The 20608-nt window shown below is 35.5% G+C and overlaps 1 long non-coding RNA gene across 3 annotated transcripts in view; it reads left to right on the top strand.

Annotated features, from left to right (window-relative positions):
* LOC144291989 (uncharacterized) overlaps positions 1-20608 on the top strand; it is a 118865-nt gene that overhangs the window by 37764 nt on the left and 60493 nt on the right. The window contains exon 1 of one of the 3 annotated variants that reach the window (XR_013359531.1): positions 6167-6224. The exons of the other annotated variants lie outside the window; for them this stretch is intronic. This is a non-coding gene — a long non-coding RNA (uncharacterized LOC144291989). Of the gene's footprint in view, positions 1-6166; positions 6225-20608 lie in introns of those variants that run through there. 3 annotated transcript variants of the gene reach the window in all.

Genomic DNA, 20608 nt, shown 5'->3' with positions numbered 1-20608 from the left:
GCTGCCACCCTTTCCCAGACTCCGTATAATATTTACAGGCTCAGTAGTCAAACCAAAGTGTTAGGACTCCTGGTCAGTATCTGTAGGAGTTATTTATGTATATTTTAGACTAATGCCTTTTATCCTCTAGTAGCTAAATGACAAGCAGAGACTCAAGAAAAAATATATTACATTTCTTATAAGGAAAGCCATGTTACAATATACAGGCAAAAATATGTCTTTTAATATTTATGATTTATTTATTTATTTATTTATTTATTTATTTATTTATTTATTTATTTATTTCAAAGAGAGTGAAAGAGAGCATGAGTGGGAGAGGGAGAAGCTGGCTTCCCCACTGAGCAGGGAGCCTGACACAGGGCTCAATCCCAGAATCCTGGGATCATGACCTGAGCTGAAGGCAGACAGTTAACCAAATGAACCACCCAGTCTCCCTCAAAATATATTTTAAAGTAATATTTTTGACTGCTATATCAGTAGTAAAGTTGCACGTTTGAAGAGTTTTCACAAAATTTTCAAATTTATTTCTGGCAACAAGACCAGTTAGTTAGTGTAATTATTGTTATCAGTAATTAGGAATAATGGGAGAGGGTCTATGAAGAACCTGGGAATAAAGGAAATATTCTTTTTTTCTTCAAGTATTTTGAAAATCAGCACTTATTAAATAAGGGAAGAGAGGAGCAGAGTCACTCATAAGATACAACTCAAACTTGACAGAGTATGTCCCTGTACTTAAAGAAATAGTGTCAAAATGGATATAGATCAGCCATGAAGATAAAAATAATTATTCATAGAGGACAATATTGGAAATAAGTATTATTCTAAGCTGTGTCCAGGAGAGAGCCTTAAAAAATAGACTTGGATATTGCAATTTTATTGGCAAGCTCAAGCCTTGTTATTATGACATTAAGACATAAGGCTATGTGAGTCTGATATTATTAACACTTCAGTTTAGCTACTCCTTTTTGTGCTGCATCCACATCACCAAACGAGCTAATTATGATTTGGCTTCCTCTGTAGATCTGCCTATAGGAGAAAAGGGACTGATGGTCAAGCTTCAAGTATCCTGGGGGATGGAGTTGTTATTATATTGTTGAATACTTTGGGTGGCAAGGAACAGAAGCCTACTTGTGCTAGCTTCAACAACAAAAATCAAATAAATGCAAATACATGAATCGGTAATGAACATGCTACAGGAAATAGAGTATGTCTTGGAGTTTGTGGCAATGCATGCAGACAGGTCTCAGAAGTGGACTAAAATGAGAAACTGGAAGGCACAGAGAACCCGTAAAACCTCTCTCCAGCTTTCATTTGTCTTCGCCATATGGATGCTTCCTTTTTCATTTTCTATAAACACTTACTTCTGTTTCTGTAGACTACATGGGAATTGCAACATTACTACTTTGTATTTCCCTAGCATGCGTGTTTTTACGTGTAGGCATACGGATAGAAACTTCGATTTCCTTTCTTCTGTATTATTGAGGTGTAATTGACTTATGCTTATTACTCATAGGTCTTTGGGCCCAAGGCCTTCTTTTTTTGTATGTTTTAGATGAAATTTCCACAGAACTTACCAAAACCTCATTTTTTTTTTTTTTTTTTTGGCTTGAATAGACCAATCCAGCTTTAGCCTCGAAATTCTAAGTGCTCTACCCAGGCAGGGATCCTAAGAAATGTGTATGCTCCAGGTCTTGCCACTTTATCTGCCTTCATCCTGCTTGACCTTCCCATTGTGGCCTTTTGAGGTATGTATCTGTGAGTCTGTGAAATACTTTCCTGTTTTAGTTTTCTTTCAGTCATTTGTTGAACCCACAGCTCACCATTAGTTCTTGGGACTCTTCTTGAATGTTAATTTCACAAAGTCACAACATGTATGAATTTTAGATCAGCCCATCAATTTCTACAAAGAAAGCCTTCTTGAATGTTGGAATTATATTGAAACTATTCATCAGTTTGGGGAGGGAACTTGGCATACTAAAAACTCTGAGGCTACTAACTATTGAGTAAGATCTCTCTCTCTCTGTTTTTCTGGGTCTTCTAAAAACTTTCTTTTACAGTTTTCTAAAAACTGTAGTTTTTAGTGTATATAACTTACACACTTACAGCCACATTTATCCCTGCATATGCTATACTTTTGGATCTACTGTAAATGGTTATTTTCTACTCCAATTTTCAATTATTTGTTGCTAGTACATAAAAATTCAGTTGTTTTTGCATATTGACCGTATATCCTTTCATTCTTACTAAAGTCATTTAGTAGTTTTGAAGTATATCCTCCCACATTTTCATCATAAAGAATAATGTTATTTATCAATAAAGACAATTTCAATTGTCTTTTCCAACTGGGTGCCTCTTACTCTTCTTACTTGCATTATTAGATTGGCTAGAAATTCCACTTAAGTTTTGAAAAGAAATGCTGAGAGTGGACATTCTTTTCTTCTTCCTGATTGCATTCAGTCTTCCAATATTAAGTATGATATTAGCTATAAGGTTTTGGGATTCTTTGTTTTTTTGGTTTAATTGTCACTCCTTATCAGGATTAGGACATTCAGGTATATTCTTACTTTCTTCAGAAGTTGTATCAAGAACAAATACTGGATTTTTGTCAAACGCTTGTTCTAATGAGATGATCACATGTTTTTGTTAGTGTTCATAGTGTTTTTAGTTTGGCATTACATTGAATGATAATTTGTTTTCTAATGTTAAACTAGCCTTGGATTCCAGAGATATACTCCCACTTGAATGTTATATATTATCCTTTTTATATATTATTAGGTCTGAATTCAAGTATTTTAAAAGACATTTGTACATATCTGGTTATGAGGCATATTAGTCTGTGGTTTTCTCTCTTGTAAAATCCCTTTGGTTTCCATTCCAGGATAGTGCCTCTGGAATGATTTGGGAAGAATTGAATTTTTGTATGCTATTGTAATGGAATTGTTTTCTTAATTTCCTTTTCAGCTTGTTTATTGCTAGTGATTTTTGCATTTGATCTTGTGCCCTGGATCCATTTACTAGTGCTAATAGCTAATATAGAATCATATCGTCTGTAAAGAGATAGCTTTACTTTTTCTGTTCCAATTTGAATGCCTTCTATTACTTTTAATTGCATAATTTTTGTTGCTGGAATTTCCAGTACAAAGTTCAATAATAGAGCATGGGAAACATCTTTTTGTTATTCCTCATCTTAGGGGGAAAGCTTTTAGTTTTTCACTACTAAATATATTGTTTGCTGTGGGTTTTTATAGATGTAATCTATCATTTTGAAAATTGTCCTTCTATTCCTAGTATTCTAAGTGTTTTTCATCATTAAAGAGTTTGTTTTTGTCAAATGTTTTTACTGCTTTAATTGAAATGATCTTATTTTTTTTCTTCATTCTAATTTGGTATATTACCGTGATTGATTTTCTTATGTTCAACCACACTTGCATTTGGGGATAAATTCCACTTTTTCATGGTCTATACCCTTTCAATGTGCTGTTGGATCCAGTTTGCTTATATTTTGTTGAGGATTTTTTTCCATCTCTATTCATAAAGGATGTTGGTCTCTATGTAGTTTTCTTTTCATGTGACTTTGGTAACAAGATAATGCTAGTCTCATAGAATAAATTAGAAAACCTTCCCTTTTCTCATATTTTTTGGCACAGTTTGAGAAGAATTGGTCTTAAGTCCTCTTTTCATGTTTGGTAAAATTCACAATTGTAGCCATCTGGTTCTGGGCTTTGCTTTGTTAGAGGCCTTTTTTTTTTTTTTTTTTTTTTTTCTTTAGCACTAATTCAGTCTGTCTCATTGTTATAGGTCTGTTCAGATTTCCTATTTCTTTAGCCCAGTTTGGTGGTTTGTATATTTCTAGGAATTTTTCTATTTCATACTGTTTATCTCATTTGTTGACATAAAATTATTCCATTACAATCTTTTTAACTCCTGTAAGGTCAGTAGTAGTGTACCCCCTTTCATTTCTAATTTTAGTTACTTGCACCTTTTCTAGTTTTTATTAACCATCCAGTTGAAGGTTTGTCAATCTTGTTGATCTTTTAAAAGAATAAACGTTTGATTTCATTTTTCTTTCTACTGTTTTCCTATTATCTTTTTTTGTTTATATCTGTTCTAATCTTTATTCTATCCTTCCTTTTGTTAGTTCTGTATTTAGTTTGCTCCTCTTTCCCTAGATAATTTAGGTGTAAAATTTCGCTATTGATTTAGGTACAAAATTTTGCTATTTATTTGAGATCTTGTTTTTATATGTTGTCATTCATCCTTACAAGTTTTCCTCTAAGCACTATTTTCTTTGCATTCCATGTATTTTGGCATGCTGTATTTTTATTGGTCTTAAAGTAATTTCTAATCTCCCTTGAAATTTCTCTGTTTTGTTGGTTGTTCACAAATGTGTTGTTGAATTTCCATATATTTGTTAATATTCCAATTTACTGTCTGTTATTGATTTATAGTTTCATTTCATTATGAGTGGAGGCCATTTATGATTTCAATCTTTTTATATTAATACTTGTTTTGTGGCAAAGCATATGGTTTGTCCTGAAGAATGTCTCTTGTGTGCTTGAGAAAAATGTATATTCTGTACATATATTACTGTTGCCTCTGTTTTTGCTTTATGCAGTAAGTTTTTTGAGCATTTTTAAAAATAACTTTATATATTTACTTTCACTTATGGTAGTTCTTGAACTTTCCATTTTTTATGTGTAAATCCAAATTTCTGCCTTATAACATAATTGTTCCTGAGTAACTGCTTTTAACATTTCTTGTAATGCAAGAGTTCTGGCATTGAATACACTTTTTAATTCCTTTTTTACCTGAGAAGATTTTTATACCTCTTTCATTTTTTAAAGCTTATTTATTTGCAGAGAGAGAGAGAGAGCGCACATACTTGGGCAGGGGCAGGGCAGAGGAAGATGAGAAAGGAGAGAATCCCCAGCAGACCCTGTACCTAGCATGGAGGATGCAAGGCTCAGTCTCAGTTCCCTGAAATTATGACCTGAGGAGAAACCAAAAGACAGACCCTTAAGAGACTGAGCCACCCAGGTGCCACTCTCATTTTTAGTAAGGATAATTTTTCTGGGTATAAATTTTTGGTTTATTTATTTATTTATTTTTAACACTTTGAAGATGTTACTCCATTGTCTTTTGGCTTGTGTGGTTTTGGCAATGAGTAATAAATCAGTTTGTTTCTTGTAATAATAACAAATAGTAACAAAAATAATGTAGTGCTTACTACATTTAGGCACAATTGTAGTACCTTTCAAATATTTACCTTTTTATTTACATGTTGTTTAAAAATTTGTTTAACAAAGTGAATTTAACTGCTTTGTAAATTTCCTAAAGGAGTAAACATAAATCTATACATATTTGCCTGTATACAAATATACATGTTAAGAAAAAAAGTGATAAATGACTACTGTCAGAAATAGCAAAGACATCTACCCTAAAGACTAAATATTGTTTATTTAATTTAGAAAATGAGAGATTGTTAATGTTCTTAGTAAAACTATTTTTTGTAAAATATTTATAGGGCTAAAATCAGATTATATTGGGTTGCACATATAAAGGCTATTGAAAGGGAGATAGGGCAATTAAGTTAGTCTTTTGAAAAATTTGCGTGGGAAAATGGAAAAGTGTGAAAAAGGACAATAGGAGTAATTATAAAATTTATTATGATAAAATTATAAGCATAGAACACTAAGTTTAAACATTTACTATGTGCTTACTATGCTGGGGGCTTTATATACATCATTATGTATACATTAATTATTTTAGTTAATTCACATCAGTCTAATAATAGTATTTTGAGGGAGATTAAATTAATTATCTCAGTTGTACAAATAAGGAAACTGAGGCATAAAAAGATTGTGTTACCTATCTGTATCCTGAGAGTTTTGTTTAAAAAGAAAAAACGGAGTCTCTCCCTGGCTTTCTCCCTCCCCTCTATGTCTGTCTCTCTCTTTTCCTTCTCCCTGCAATAGGACTTAATGCTTGTCTTGGTTGAAATACTTCAGGTGTGACATATTTTGTTTATATTTTTAACATATAGAAATCAAATGCGAATTAAAGTTTATCTTGTTTTAAGTGCCACATGAAATATTAATAGTGAAGCCAATTTGGAGAATGGTTTGGCAGTATCTACTGAAATTTAAATCTCATTTCCTTTCATTGTAGAGGGATTTTTCCAAAATATAGCTGTCCCAATGTGATGATGATGTCTTCCATCAAAAGTAAGGTTATGTTTACTTTCTTTGAAACTAGACAGATCTGTGTGAATATCACAACCTTTACAATGTAATGAAAATGATGATGCATGGCTTTTGAAACTCTCTTGTGATAAACAATACAGATTTCTTCTGATCTTTTCCCTGTCTTGAGAAGCTTGCTCTGTAAACCCTGCTACCACACTGTGAAGAAGTCCAAGTCACACTGAGAAGACTTGAGTAGGTATTCCAATGACAATCAGCCTCAACCATCAGATATATTCTAGTTCTTGATTTTAGAACTTGGAGCTGAGGCCTTAGACATAATAGTGCATACACATAATAGTGCAGACACAAGTCTTGTACTCTGTTTAAATATTTGACCCAGAGAAACCCAGAGAAACCATGAGAAATAATAAATAATTACTGCGTATATTGTGTATAGCCACAGGCTTTTGAAATAATTTGTTACCCAACAATAGATAACTGAGTTGTGTTGGTTCCAATAATGGATATTTGGTTTCTACTCAGAAACTTTTATACAACAAGGTATATGAAAAATATTTGTTGGGTCATACATAATTGGTAAGGGCAAGAAACTTGAAAAATCTAGAAATAAATGTCTAAAAATTAGAGACTGGCTACATAATCCTAGAAAATATAAACTATGGGGCAGCCCCGGTGGCACAGGGGTTTAGCACCGCTTGCATCCCGGGGTATGATACTGGAGACCTGGGATCAAGTCCCACGTCGGGCTTCCTGCATGGAGCCTGCTTCTCCCTCTGCCTCTCTCTCTTTCTCTCTCTCTCTCTCTCTGAAAAAAAAAAAAATCATTAAAAAATAAAATATTTAAAAGAAAAAAAAAAGAAAATATAAACTGAAACACAATTCCATAGTTAAAAAAAATCAAATTTACTCATGAGGAAAGTTTTTTTTTTTTACTAGATACAGTTGGATAAGATCAGCAAAGTACAAAAGGTATTAACATTTTATCTAAAACAGATACATTCCCCCCAAAATAATATTACATATTTTCTACTGAAATATAAAAGTCAGTGAACACAGGTGTGATAAAATGCACCTAATCTAATGCCTTAATAAGGGTAAGGATAGTGTAAATTCAACCTAACATGAGTTAAACAGAAAGAGGAAGAAGTTATCTGGGGTTCTGTTCTCTGCAAGTTATTAAACTATGAGTCTCTTTGATATTATTTTATATATATCTCATAATAATCTTGCGAAGTATATATTATTGCCATGTTTTTTTAAGAGAAGATAAATGAGGGCAGCCCAGATGGCTCAGCGGTTTAGCACCACCGTCAGCCCAGGGTGTGATCCCGGAGACCCAGGATCGAGTCCTGCATCAGGCTCCCTGCATGGAGCCTGCTTCTCCCTCTGCCTGTGTCTCTGCCTCTCTCTCTCTGTCTCTCATTAATAAATAAATAAAATCTTTAAAAAAAAAAAAGAGAAGATAAATGAGTGTAAGGGTATTTAATACATGGTATAGAAGCTAACTGTGCTTAGTCTACTCCATAATTGATTCTAGAGAGCCTAATTTTTGACTGCTTAGTACATGTGGGCCTCTTTCAACATACATATGGCTTTTGAAATTATCTTTAATCAAATAGTTTCTTAAACCCACTAAGCCTTATTTTCCTCATGTACAGTGGTAAGGGGTTAACCAGATGAATTACATGATTTTTTTAACTCGGAAATTCTGAAAGTACATTGTAGTTTGAATCAAACCAAATGGATATAAGTTAGTGGTCTCTCAGGTCATGTTTTTTGCTTCCTTTATTTCAGTAGACATTTGTATTACACCAATCATTGAACACATTCAAATCAAGGACATTCAGAGTTCTTTGGTGTTCTCCTTGAGGATTATGGAGAATAAAGCAGAAAGTTTCCATGCCTGTTCCAAAAACAGGCGCCAAATGCTATTTGTATGAAGCTTGTTATTCATTGAGACTAATTTCACAGGTGTATGCAACAGATCATCTAGCTGAATGCAAGCAGACTTTAGTGGGAAAGACTTGATTCAAATCAAATTACCATGTGTGAAGGAACTGGACTTTCCTCTGTGATTGCCTTATAAAATCCTTTCCCAGTCACGTGACTATGTTTCAGGTCTGTAAGAAATGGCCTTATCATGTGTGGCATCCACATTTTGGCTCAAGTTAGTTCTATTTTGGTGTCTTTTTCATTGCAAAGCCGATGTTTCTGCAAGAGCCAGTGGTCAAGTTGACTGGTTCAATTATGTTCTCATGTGTGTATAGATATTATGTGTGTTGCATGCATACAGACAGATATGAAGCAAGAGAATATGTCGGGCAATGGGCAGAGGAACAAGCAGCAAGTAATAACATTATTTCTTAGAACAGGAACCAGGTAATATTGGCCTAAGGCATTAAGAATTTGTTATATTCAGATTCTTGGTAATGTGTGGGTTCACCTTAATTCCTAACTCCACTTCTCTTAAATTGATTTTAATCACCGTGAACGTTCAGGTACTTTAGTTTATCATCTTATGTCAATGCTATTCATCTTGTGTGTATAGTGCTGTGCTTTGTCACTTGGCCATTATACTACCCATTACTTTCCTTGAATATATTCTTTTCTAAAATAATGAGTCAGTGTCAAGAAATCTTGTGGCAAGATCTTGATATATTTTTAACTGGAGGACTCCTTTAAAAAATGAGTCAATGATGAAGGATTGTCTTGTAGTGAAGGGAAAAAGAAGTAGAAAGGTAATGAATCTGGACTTTGACATGTCATATATCTTATGCAGGGACACCCAAGAATTGTTGGAGAATGTTGGAAATATTCCAGGATTTGTCATGGCAGGATGGTAGCCAGGTTGATGATGATGCATTGTCATTTTACTTTTGGAAAATCCTATGAGGCTCGCTATGGAGTCTGGCAATAGCAATTACAATTACTGTACTTCATTTTATTCACTTGGGCAAAATAATGTCATTCCACTTAAAACATACAAAATTACAAACTAATAATAAAGCTCTCTTAATGGCCCTTAGAGCGAGGAGTTAACCTTGATGATAAAGTGATGTAAGGCTTAATAAACCTTGTTTCTGGCCAACTCTCAGGGAGAATGAATTCTGTGTGGAATCAATAATAACTGACTGCTGCCTGGCACTAGTTGAATGTGAGGATGGAGCACAGCGCTCACCACAACTAAGGCATTTGCCCAGGCTTTCTCCACCTGCCCTCACAGTGCTTCCCTTTTGCTTTTCTTATCATCAGATGACTCTCTTCTGTGATGTGATACTCAAGTGCTTTGGCGTGCATTTGACTGTGGCTCCCCAACAAGGAATAGTCTTACTAATGGAATCAAATTAAGCACAATTAGATGTTTCAGGCATTTATGTGCTGAATAACAATAAACCTTGGATAAATATTTTAAACAGCCAATAGCAAACTTTGTAGTGAACCAGGTAAATACACTGGAGTGGAATTCAAAGATCTTTTATAAAACAAAGTTGTTGAACGACTCCACTTAGAGTTGTCCCTTAAAAAATTCACAAAGCCTGGATGTTAGTAGAATGCTATATAGACCAGGAAATTCATATTGCAGAATTTTGAAGAAAGGGTATCAGGACAAAGTTCCTGTGTAAGAAGACACTTGCCCGACTAAATTCACTACTTTCTCAGTCTTGTGGTCTCAAGAAAGAAAACTTTTGTAAGAGCCCTGGGATACACTAGAACTGAGGTCTTGGAATTAAGTAAAAGCCTTGAGAGTATCATTCACAAACTATGAAGCTGTATTCATATGCAATAAAATGTATAGGTATCTACCAGTTTATTCTCTGTACCATTCAGAAAGTAGCTCTTTAGAAAGTTATTTAAGTGAGTATAAATTAACACAGGGGTAATTAGCTGCATGTTACAAATGAATAATTGCTGGAACGCATGGATAGCACAGTGGTTAAGCGTCTGCCTTCACCCCGGGGCATGATCCTTGAGACCTGGGATTGAGTCCCACATCGGACTCCCTGCATGGAGCCTGCTTCTCCCTCTGCCTGTGTCTCTGCTTCTCTCTCTCTCTCTCTCTCTCTCTCTCTGTATGTCTCTCGTGAATAACTAAATAAAACCTTTAAAAAAATGAATAATTGCCTCCTACTGTAGTATTTGAGGCAGATGACATTCTTAAAGTAGTTTAACAGGGATGCATTCCCAGGGCCAGTGCTGGCTAGCATCTCCCCTTTGCAAGCTGATGCATGGACACTATCATTGCTTGTCTGGTTTGACCAGTTTGATACATATTTCATTTTCATATTAGTTTTTATATAAATAGTAACAGAAGTACATTTCTTATATAAATAATGGCCCTGGTTAGAATGCAATGAAACCTAAAAGCCAGTTTGTATGCTGAGAATTTAAAGGTATTTCTAGGACTTGCAGGCATAGATTGAGGGTCTCTGGAGAGGGGCTTTATGCTTAGAGTTCCAGGCTGAATTCCAGGGATATGAATAAACCCCAAGGTAGTTTTGTGGATTGTGGGAATAGAAGGGCCATGTTATCCATTTCCTATATAGAACATTGGGACAGTAGGGAAGGGAATTTTTTCCATTACCTGTTAGATGCAGAAGAATACAACATTTTCAGGATGTCAGAAAGAGTATGAGTAAGCTGGCGAGGGCCCTAGAAGATATTGGAATGGACCATGTAATTAGACGCCACTTGAAACTGTGTCCCTGACAGCAACCAGTGTGGAAAGGCTGGGAAGCTGAGAGAAGTTTATAACTCAGCGAGGCTATCATGGACAGAAACCAACCTCTTACTGAGTTTTACTCTCAAGGTCATGGTCAATTTCAGCCTGCATAGCTAAGTCATCCAGCCCATGAAAAAGGAAGGGGAAAGGGAGACATCTTAATTGGCTGAGTTTAAAATTGAAATGGCTGAAAAATATACTAGCATGATCAGGCTTATCTAATGTTAACTAGATTGATTTTTTTTTGCCACTAGTCAGAAGAGAGTCTCAAAGTAAAGATGAAGTTAATTTAAAAAAAAAAAATCAAGCTAAATTTTGCCAATCAGAATTTGCGGTTTGAAAATACACATCTGCTTTTTGTTTGCATGTATGTATAAATGGTTGTGGGGTTTATACTGGGATTTAAGGCATTTAGAACATTATAAAAAAGATGGGTTGTTGAGGTTTTTTGAGAGATAGAGAATTTGTGTAGCTATAATTCAAATTTATAAAACAACTGTTCACAAATATTTCAATATTATTGGTTTAATGACAACAGATACTCTGTCTTGATACAATTTTATGATGAGATTTGTAATCTAGAATTAATGTTATTGACTTTGCTGTTAGGTTTCTTTAAAAATTCTGTTTATTAAGTGTGTAATGTTTTAATGATAGCATGTGGAGAAGAGGAATTGGGACATTCCTGACCAAATTTTGAGCTATAGTGGCCTCAAGATAGCTTTAACTTCTTTATTTCTCTTATACAGCAATTTATACTAATTACAACAATTCATTTTAGCTAACACATGTGGAAACATAAAAATGTGGAACCATACATAATGAAATTGAAAGTGATCATAAAATTTTAAAATAAATTTTAATATGAGTGGTTCCATGCAGCTGCATATTTAGACTTTTCTTTTTCCTATTTAGTTCCCCAAATATTTCATTAGTGTTCGTTATTTCATGATCAGTATAAATGCCATAGCCCAAACAATTTTGAGCAATAAGTAAAACAGGAGAAATTCATTATCATATAAACTTCTTAGAAATAATATTGAGTTTCAAATCATTGGAAAGAGTAATAACCAAATTAGATGCTATCAAACTTTACTAATACAGTCTATATGTTTCTCCATTCTATTACTTGAATACTTGAGCAATTAGATGCCACCAGCAATGTTAGATTTGATTAGGGGTTTTGGCTTACTGCTTAATAAGCTTAGCTATGAATATCAGCTTACTATCTTTTAGATCTAGAATAAAAATCAGAGTATTACAAATGAGTTGGATTCCCTTTTTTTCCAAAAAAAAATGTCAGCAGTCACAGGACAGTTAAAGTAGTAATAGTAGCGGAAATTAACAAATTTGCATATAGAAGAGGTGGGGGTGGGATGAATGGAGCAAATAGAGTAGAAAATACATGACTGAAGGTATAGGAATCTGAAAAAAAAAATGTTTGTATAGCGTATTTCCTATCATTCATTATGCCTAGCATATCTACTGTGAAGAGGAAAAAGCTTTAGATGGCTGGAGACTAAGTATACAAGACCATATTATGGAGAACCTTCCGTTTCCATGCATTGACTCAGGACGTTAACTGGTCATTTCTAAAGGACATTTCACAGAGCCATGGCATTACCTTAATCATTGTGACTGCCATTTTCTTAAGGAAGAAAGATAAAGAAAGGAAATTCGGTTCGATTATGAGGCTTGAAGGGGATATTAATCATTAATAATAGCCAATGAGGAAAATGGGAAAGTGTAACCAATAATCAGGACAAGTATTTTAGGGTGGCACTGATGTTTAAGATCATGTGTTAGAACTTTGTTATGTTGCCCATAGACAGTTTTATTCCACTGTGCTAAGCAGCCATGGTAGGGAAACAGAAATATGAAAAAGGAAAAGTGATTAGAGGTGTTATGATATAGAATTATAGGATAAAGTTAAGAACAGAAGATATCTTGTTATAGTCAAATAAACAAACAAACAAAAAACAACTCCTCATATCTCAATATGTTAGACCAATAGTGATGGATTTCTTGCTCTCATGACTAATGCAGTTTGAGTGATGTTACAGGTTGAATTGGGTCCCCCAAAAGGTATGTTGAAGATCTGACCCCTCGGACCTAAGAATGTAGCCTTATTTTGAAATAAGTTCTTCACAGATGTAGTCAAATTAAGATGAAGACACTAGAGTGGGCCCTAATGTAGTTTAACCAGTCTCCTTATAAAATGGTGAAATGTGGGCTCGAATCCAGACACATGCAGAGAAGCAAAGATAATATGAAGAGACACAGAGAGAATAAGCTATTTCCAAGCCAACCCTGAAGCTACCAGAAGCTAGGAGAAAGATGTGGAACAGATCCTTCCGTAGAGCCTTCAGAGAGAGCACAGACCTATTGACACCTTGATTACAGAATTCTGGCCTCCAGAACCGTCAGACAGTATATTTCTACTGTTAAAGTCGCTTAGTTTAAAGTACTTTGTAATGGCAGCCGTAGGACACTAATATAGGTGGATTTCCACTTTTTTTTTGTAATTTTACCATCAGAAAGATGCCTCCAAACTAGCCTTAACAGAGAGAAGCATGGACGTTGCACACTGTTTCTTATCTGCTTTGGTGAGAAGTGGCATAAATAACTTTCATTCATAGTCCAATGCCTAGAAATAGATGGATGGTCTCAAATTTAGTTTACAAACAGCCTCTTCTTTGCAACTGCTGTTGAAGTAGATGTATCTGGCCCATGTTTTTAAGAGAGAGTGAGTGAGAGCAGGGTGGGGAGGGGCAAAGGGAGAGGGAGAGAATCTTAAGCAGACTTTTCCTTTGGCACAGAGCCCAATGTGGGGCTCAATCTCACGACCCTGAGATCATAACCTGAGCTCAAACCAGGAGTTGGACACTTCACTGCCTGAGTCACCCAGGTACCCCAATGTATCTGGCCTTACTCTTATTTCAGTGTCTGCCTCTTAATAGTGGGAAAATTGTTCCTATCTTAAACATTAATTTTTAGATAAGAGTAATTCTGCTGTTAAATAAGAGGAATCTTATCTAGTTGATATGAAGCACCTGACATAGAGATTATTTTCAATAAGCCATTGTTATTAAGAATTAAAGGATTTTTGTAGAATGAGTTCTGCCGGAGGATACAAGGACTGAGACTGTTAGTATCCTAGTGATACTACTTTCTAAAAGTTTGAAGATATTTTGAATTATTTTAGGTATTACTTATTATCAAAACTATGGTGGACTTGGATAAGAATTCAGCAGTTTGAGGAACACCAACCTATTCAGTCTATCCCTTTATTCTCACTCATTTTACTATTAATACATGAATTGGTGTATATTATATATGATAACTTGTTAAGAATTAGACTTTTCACTTTACATTTTTATCACTCACTAAGGAAAACTAGAAAAAAATCAAGTATATAGGAGACCATGTAGGCAAATAACCAATATTTTGTCCTGGATAAAAGTCATTTTATTTGACATCCTTTTTATATTTGTCTTCTTAAATTAAAGCAAAATTAAATATAAATGCTGATCAGGAATATTTTGTTATATTGGAAATAAAAGATAAAGAAATTCTGAGATTCTATATATTTATCCTTAAAGGAAATTTTAGAAATTTATGTTTCTAGTTAACTTTGTATTTGAAACAAAACCATTATATAATTTTATATGGTAACAAAAAGCAGAAAATGTTTCACAGTCTCTGTCCATTTACCTTACAAACATAAAATTCATGTATTTAAATAATTTTGACGTAAATGGATGGTGCCAGCAAGTAGCTACGATGAGCAACTTTTGGTCTTTTTTATTTTTATCTTATTCTTGATGATTCCTGTCTTTTTTTTTAATTTTATTTTATTTCAATTTGCCAACATATAGTATAACACCCAGGGCTCACCTCACTATGTGCGCTCATAAAGAAGATGTATATATACACAATGGAATATTACTCAGCCATCAGAAAAGATGAACACGCACCATTTGCTTCGACATGGATGGAACTGGAGGGTATTATGCTGAGGGAAATAAGTCAGTTGGAGAAAGACAATGATCATATGGTTTCACTCATATGTGGAGTATAGGAAATAGTGAAAGAGTCTATAAGGGAAAGGAGGGAAACTGAGTGGGGAAGAATTAGAGAGGAAGACAAATCGATGATTCCTGTCTTAATAAAACTTCCACATAATAAGTTGAGTAGTGTGGCTTATACTGATGAACTCAGATAGATAGTGGCATTATTAGTAAGGAAAGCACAGGAAAAAAGGATTCCATTTGCAAAGTATTTTAATCTTGCAAAGGATTCTAAGACTAAGGGAAAACAGTGCAAATGCAAAAGAGAGCTGAGAAGACAGAAAATCATATGAAAATGTGCATGATTTTGCTGTCAAAAAGTACAGTCAAAACAATAACGTGAATAATTACAATTATCTGTTAGGACTACAGAAGTGTGATTTTTGTTGATGTCATTAAATCAAGGGATAATTCCAACTTCTGTACAGAAAGTTCATAGGAAATACATTTTTGCCACCCAGAAAGTATGAAAATTATAGAGAATAATAATGGCAATGACAATGATTAAAGTCAAAGACCTATTAAAGAATAAAGCAAATGAATATTTGATATTACAGAGTGATGAATATAACTTCAGAAAGTCATTGATTCTGTGCCAACACTATACATTTATCATGGGGTGGCAAAAGAAGAACAGGGTCAGGTATGACAAACTATGGCCGAAGTCCTCTGTAGATTGTTCTTTAATACATGCTGACTATCGTGGAGTTTTCCCTGTCATGAGAGTCCTCGGGAATCTCCTACTAATGCAATAAACAGCCTGTTTTTGTAGATTTGATGGTTTGGGGGTCTCTACCCCCTGTGATAACATTCTGTCTTGCTGCTCACTCCTCCTCTCCGTATCAGACACACACCTGGAGTACAAGACAAGCGAATTCATTATTCATGAGGTTGCAGTTTGACTATTTCCTACACGCCTGGGATTTTGCCCCAAAAGTAGATTAATAGCAAGCCACTATACACACTACTTCTTAAAACCCTTATCATGATACTCCAACACAGGCAAGCATTTCAGACTGAGCAGATGTATCAGAGAAAGGTAAAGCAGGTCAGTATGACCAGGTGAAGACTGGAATATTGTACCGTTAAGTGATCTGGGAAAGCAGCACGTAGTAGTGATCAGAATCCTGAAATGTCATGCTAGTTTTGTTTTGTTTGTGAAAACTAGAAATTTGACAAGCCTAATTAGAGAATGGTAATTATTTTCTTTTTCTTTTTCATGTATTTTCAACTCTATGACAGAAAGAAAACATTATTTTCTAATTGGCCTGTCAAAGATTTAAAGCATTATTTAATACTCAACGTTGGACCGACTGCCCACTTCCTTTCACATCACTGTCTTCTCCCTGGCGTTTCCAGTTTCTCTTAACGTGTACAAACATTGGTGAAAGAGTAACATTAATAGCTATTATTTAGGGACGCCTGGGTGGCTCAGTGGTTGAGCATCTGCGTTGGACTCAGGGCATGATCTTTGGTCTGGGGATCGAGTCCCACATAAGGCTCCCTGCATGGGGCCTACTTCTCCCTCTGCCCATGTCTCTGCCTGTCTGTGTTTCTCTCATGAATAAATAAGTAAAATATTAAAAAAAAAGCTGTTATTTAATTGAGTAATATTGTATGCTAGACATTGACCTAAGTCCTCTATGTCTGTTAAATTATTGGTCTTCTCAACAACCTTATGGGGGTAGGCACTGTTCCTAACTGAGGCAGAAACTGAGGCAGAGAAAGGGTAGGTGACTTTCCCTGGACGACATGCATTTAGAGCACTTTATGCCGTGATGCAGACTTAGACAGCGTGGCTTCAGAGTTGTCCTCTCGACGTCTGCCTTCTACTGGTCTGCAGTAGAATTCCCTCCTGCTGTGTCTGTCTTGGGCTCCTTCACAGCTAACAAGTAACACAGAGAGAAGAAACCTTACTGAGTCGGTACCTCCCCCATTTTACATGCATCAGAATCACCTAGAGACTTGTTAAAACATCTTCCCGAGCCCCCCTCCTCTGTGCTGGGGCCTTCAGGGTTGCATTCTAACAAGTGTCCAGGCGGTGCTGGTGCTGCTGGGCTATAGGCTACCCTTGGAGTTTCGCTACGTTAGATGACATTTCATTAAGCCTTAAGCTCTTCCCTATTTACATCCCAGCTGTGTATCTTTGAGACCCTCAGAACGTGGCTCTTTTTCTAACCTGTTCCTAAGCTAATAAGGACATAAAAGCTGCACCCCATATTGGAATCAGAAGTTTGTTCACTTCAACGCAGCATTGATACTTATAGTTTTCTTAGCCGTGGAGAAGTTGTTCCTGTGAATAGATGGCAGCAAGAGAGATTTAGGTTAGTGTTTAGCAGGAATTCTCAAAGATATTTTCTCATCTCATAAGAACAAAATATTAGAGGGATTAAATTATTTCAGTTTTAATCCCAAGGTGTTGACCCTTCTAATTAGTTATGAACATTTTTTTAGGTCAAGAAGAAACTTTATCTTGAATCAATTGTGGCTGAAATCATCTCTTTTCTTTCTGATCTGTGTATTTCATCACATAAAAACTTCCAGCCATTAGCTAGTAACAGAAGCCTAAATGAGAAGATAGCAGAATAGCGCTTTCAGAGGAATTAAACCTGTGTTAACATTGTCATTTTTCCTCTGTAGCATTTTTGCTCATGGCATTGACTTTGCTAAAATATTTCCTGAAGGAATAAAGTTAGTAATGCATCCAAGAAAAGTCTTTTTTTTTTTTTCTTTCTTTCTGTCTCACTCCACTCAGGACTAAATAATTTCCCCCCCTTTGGAAAGAGACATTTTCATATGTCACGTTTCAGTTCCAGCTCAATAAACAACCATTTATTTACAATTTTAAAACAATCTTCAGCCTAGTCAGGTAAGAATTATTTCAAAAGAATAAAAACATTTTCATTTCCCATCACTGCCAAAAAAGAAAAGAACATGAGTTATGAGTCTTGCTATGTTGTCTTAAGTTGATTACTATGGAATGATTAAAAAACTAGCTGTGCTGTCAGTGCAGAGGAGTACATTATAAGTGTAATAACAGCTTAGGGATACAATCCATCAATGCCGCACTTGGAAGAAGAAAAAAAGTTGATCTATTTCTTTGGTCATCATTTTCAGCATATTAGATGACAAATAATTGTACATTCATCAATAACAATAGATTAAAGTTGAAATGATTTATTGCTATTACACTGCTGTTATGATGGAGCACCGGGTCAGTCAAGCATCAGCGGGGTCTGTATTTAATTTTCATGGGTCTCTTAGCAGAAATAATAGACAGAGAGTAAACCACCTGAAACAAGGTAGATCAAAGTTGTTGACAAGTGATTTGTAGGTTGGTTCTTCATGAGTGGTGGAAGAGAGGCGGTAGGACCTCCTCGGCGGGCTTGTTGAACCACTAAATCAAGCGAACCTTACGGAGCTCAGGCTAATGTTCAGCCAGGCAGCACATGGGAATATGAAGGCTACACAAGTATAAACTTCATTCAATGTTACCCAACGGTGATGGAATGCAGTACGTGTTACTGGGACGAAGCCAGGCAATTTAAATAATCTGCAAATCTCAGGTAGGCTAATGAGAATCTGCCTCTTAGGAAGTAGTCTAATTGTCTTTACATCCACTGACTGTCAAGAAGTTGGTGTGATCATGGAGAATTACATAACATGTTCACCTTAACGTATTTATTATGTTTTCTTAAGCAAGGTGAGAGTTGCTTCTATTCAGTGTATTCAGACATTTAAATTCCAATTCAACAAGAATTTACGAAGCAGCACATTGGCTAGGTTTAATCAAAGTGTCTGTATCAGAATCACCTGGGATTCTTGCAGAAACAAGTTACTGGACTCTATCCAGCCACACCTAAGGAGAATTTCTGGGATAAATGCTAAAAATGCGCATTTATATAAAGTTTCCTGGGTGATTCTGTTGGAATCTAAACGTTTAGAATGAATGTGTTAGGGGGGCACCTGGGTGGCTCAGTCGATTAAGTGCCTGCCTTCATCTCAGGTCATGATCCCAGGGTCCTGGGATCGAGCCCCTTGTGGGGCTCTCTGCTCAGCGGGGAGTCTGCTTCTCCCTCTGCCCCTCCCTCTCCCCAGCTCGTCCTCTCTCTCTCTCTCTTTCTCTCTCTCTCTCTCTCTCTCCTCTTAAGTAAATAAAATATTAAAAAAAGAATGAATGTATTAGGACCACATATTGTGAACAAGCAATAATTAACTATATTGTCTCAGTGGGTTTCAGGAAAGCCTACCCATCGTGGGGTTTGGGCATACCCAGAGACAAGTAAATATAGCTCATAAGAATTCAACTATGCATGGATCTTCATTATCCTTACCTTAGGTTTTTAAATGCTTTTTTTTTTTTTTTTTTTTTTTTTACATTTTAAAGGCCTTATTTGGATTTGTCATGTGAAACATTGTGACAAAATCCCTTATTTGCTAGTTTATGAAATAATTTTGTGCATCACGTCATCCAATATGCATCTTTATTGATTTATTTTATGTTTACTAATCTGTGTTTTTTAATTTATTGTCCATTTTCTGCTTTTGCATAATCTTCAGTACAATTCTTAGTGGCTATAATAGGTTTAGCAAAAGCTGTTACACAGCATAATTAATTAAAATAAAATGTTTGATGATGTTGAATTTTGAACTGTCTGTGCTTAAGTAGTTTCTCCTATTATTTAAAAAAATAGACATCAGTTTGGGAATTCAAGAATAAGTGATTTTTTTCCTATCCAAAAGTGATAGAAAAATTGTCATTCTGAGAACTTACACTCTGAGATGTGTATTCAGTAGAGATTTGTTAATAAAAGTTAGGAGGAAGACATATTTATAAGGTACCTTTCATCTAATTCATAAGTAAAAGATCTTGGATTGTGCCAAACCAAACGAAAAGTGTCAAAATAATCTTTTATAATTAATCATAGAGAAATGACCAGTTCAGAATGGAAGGAAATAAACTAATAAATCAATGCTTAGTTTATTGCTGCTGAAGTAGACATCAGGATACAGTGTTACCAACACCCACTACTAGATTGGCAGAGAATTTCCATTTTATGGGCAACAGTGGTGATTGGCGATATCTACCCAGAGCCCCATGTTTAGAAGTTGCCCCAAGCATAGACCAGAGAGTAGTAGCTTATTTGCCAAATGAAGTAAAAAGGGAAGGGGAGAAAGTTAATAGTGGTTAAGTTAATGTGAAGTTATTGCTGAGCAGTTGGGGCTCACTCCCGCTGGAGACCCCTTAAAACATCGTGTAGAATATGACCCAGGGGCAATGAGTCTCGATATTAACACCAACTTTCATTACACGATGAGTGAGGGTTGCTCCTGACGTGCCCCTGGGACTTTAAACACTTGGCTCTTCTGGCCGACCCCGTACTCTGGCCAGACAAGCTCCATAGAGAGAAATAGGTACTTGAGGTCAGAAAGCCTTAGGTAAGTACTGGGCCTGCCAGAGAAGTGCAAACTGACCTCTGAGGTGGGCCAGGGAGTTTTGGGCTGGGCACTGAGAGTATCTGCTTAAAAAACATTCTCAGGTTAAATCTGGACTGAACAGATGAGAATATATTCACAGATGTCCTAGATGTCTCTGCTGGCATTTGCCATCC

The sequence above is a fragment of the Canis aureus genome, chromosome 20, assembly GCF_053574225.1.
Source record: "Canis aureus isolate CA01 chromosome 20, VMU_Caureus_v.1.0, whole genome shotgun sequence".
NCBI lineage: Eukaryota > Metazoa > Chordata > Mammalia > Carnivora > Canidae > Canis > Canis aureus.
This window is presented reverse-complemented; position numbering and strand designations above follow the sequence as displayed.